This window comes from Solanum pennellii, chromosome 9, assembly GCF_001406875.1.
Source record: "Solanum pennellii chromosome 9, SPENNV200".
In the NCBI taxonomy this organism is placed as follows: domain Eukaryota; kingdom Viridiplantae; phylum Streptophyta; class Magnoliopsida; order Solanales; family Solanaceae; genus Solanum; species Solanum pennellii.
This window is the reverse complement of record NC_028645.1, coordinates 18,392,085-18,394,673: the sequence shown is the minus strand read 5'-3', so window position 1 is coordinate 18,394,673 and position 2,589 is coordinate 18,392,085. Positions and strand designations below refer to the sequence as shown.

Sequence of the window (2,589 nt, the reverse complement as noted above, 5' to 3'; positions counted from 1 at the left end):
TTCAGGAAGATTGTTTCAACAATACACTGTTGACCAATGGATAAAAATTGAAACTCAACGATTAGATTTTGCTTCTTTCAATCCGGATTTATATAGAACAGATGTATTAGGAGGGTTGCTAGACGTTCTACGACGAGGTGAAAGAGATGCTTCACAAGTAGGTAAACACAAATTTCTCCCACTTAGCTTTACAGGAGGGCCAAGAGATATGCGTAGACGATACATGGATGCAATTGCATTAGTTCAGCGTTTTGGAAGACCTGATATATTTTTAACCATTACATGTAACCCCTCTTGGCCAGAGATCAAAGAAAATCTTCTACCAAGTGATGAAGCACAAAATAGACCCGATTTAATTTGTCGAGTATTTCGTGCAAAATTAGAGGAACTAAAAAAGGATTTGTTAAAGAAACACATATTCGGTAAAGTCTTGGCATATATGTACACAGTAGAATTTCAGAAACGAGGACTTCCTCATGCTCATTTTCTAATTATACTTGATGAAAGATTCAAAATACTTACACCTGAAGCCTATGATCAATTTGTTTCTGCAGAACTACCAAATCCTACTGTAAATCCTCACCTATATTCACTCGTTACACAACACATGATTCATGGACCTTGCGGTGAACTAAATCCAACAAGTCCTTGTATGAAAAAAGGATACTGTAAGTTTAAGTATCCAAAAGAGCTTGCTCATGAAACGACAAAAGGAAAAAGTTCATACCCTATTTATAGAAGACGCAATACAGGAAACTATGTGGAGATTAGAAAACATCTTCTTAATAATTCATGGGTTGTCCCTTATAATTCCTTTTTATTATCCAAATATAATTGTCATATGAACGTTGAGATTTGTTCAGATATTAAAGTAGTTAAATACATATATAAGTACAAATGCAAAGGACATGATAAAATTGCATTTCAGATTCATACTAATGATACATATATAGAAGTTGATGAGATAAAAGAATATCAATCAGCTAGATGGGTTTCCGCGCCTGAAGCAGCATGGCGTATATTTGCCTTTAATATCAATGAAATGTCTCCTAATGTATACCATCTTCAACTACATCTTGATGGACAACAACTTGTTTCGTTCAAAAGTATTGATAATATTAGTAAAATTATTAATAATCCAATGATTCAGAAAACAATGTTAACTGAATTTTTTGTAATGAACACAGTGAATGAAACAGCTAAAAGTTTAAACTTATTATATCGAGAATTTCCTGAATATTTTGTCTGGTCAAAAACAGATAAAATGTGGACAATTCGTAAGCGTGGAAATGCTATTGGACGTGTTGTCACTTGTCATCCTACTGAAGGAGAAAGATACTACCTTAGATTACTTTTAATGAACATAAGAGGACCAAAATCATATCAAGACTTGCTAACGGTTAATGGAAAATTATGTACAACATTTAGAGAAGCAGCTGAAAAAAGAGGATTGTTGCTTTCAGATAATAATTTAGTAGAATGTATGTCTGAGGCTGTAGATTATCAAATGCCAGCAAGTCTTAGACATTTGTTTGCTATGTTACTGATATATTGTAGCCCAAGTAATCCAAAAGAATTATGGGAAAAATTTGAAATATCCTTATCAGAGGATTTTATGAGAATTCCAAACATTAATACAACAAAAATTCGTTATAGGGTGTTAACGCATATTAATGATATTCTTCATTCAGTTGGTCGTGATATTAATGAATTTAAATTAATTCCTGAAGTAATTAAAACATCTGCACTATCAAAAGAAGCTACAGATGTTTACTATGAAAGAAATCTTACTGTGAGTGAAAATGATTTGCTTCTACAACATAAATTAAACACTGCAAAAAAAAAAGCTTACAATATTATCTTAGAAAGAATATTTTCAAATAAATCAGGTGCATTCTTTATAGATGGCCCTGGAGGAACTGGTAAAAGCTTTTTATATCGTGCTTTATTAGCAACGGTTAGATATAGAGGATTTATAGCTTTGGCAACTGCAAGTTGAGGTGTTGCAGCTTCGCTGCTTCCAGGTGGTCGCACTGCTCATTCCCGTTTTAAAATTCCAATAAATATCGAAGGAAAATTCAGTTGTAACATCAGTAAACAAAGTTCTCTGGCATCTTTAATTCGTGATGCAAAACTTATAGTATGGGATGAGATTTCAATGGCAAAAAAAGAAGTAGTTGAAGCTCTTGACTTACTTTTGAAAGATTTAATGGAAACAAGAATACTATTTGGCGGAAAAGTTATTGTTTTTAGTGGGGATTTCAGGCAAACTCTTCCTGTTGTTCGTAGTGGAAAAAGAGAAGACTTCATTAATCAAAGTCTGTTATGCTCTCAAATTTGGAATTAACTTGAAAAATTACATTTGCTAGAAAACATGCGTGCAAAAACAGATCCAACCTTTTGTGAATACTTAATGAGAATTGGTAATGGAATTGAAAACAAATTGATAAATGCAAAATTCAAATTCCTCATTCTTTAGTCGTACCATTCGAGAATGAAAAAGATTCATTGAATCTTTTATTTAAAATTACTTATCCGAATTTGCACACCTCTTACTCAAATCTTTCTTTCATCACTTCTCGTGCTATT

At 32.6% G+C, this 2,589-nt stretch overlaps 1 long non-coding RNA gene across 1 annotated transcript in view; it reads left to right on the top strand.

Moving 5' to 3' along the window:
• The window catches only part of LOC114078652, a 17,133-nt gene extending 16,893 nt beyond the window's left edge, over window positions 1-240 (top strand). The window contains exon 4 of the long non-coding RNA XR_003580348.1: window positions 187-240. This is a non-coding gene — a long non-coding RNA (uncharacterized LOC114078652). The remainder of the gene's footprint in view (window positions 1-186) is intronic.
• The last annotated feature ends 2,349 nt before the right edge of the window (window positions 241-2,589 follow it).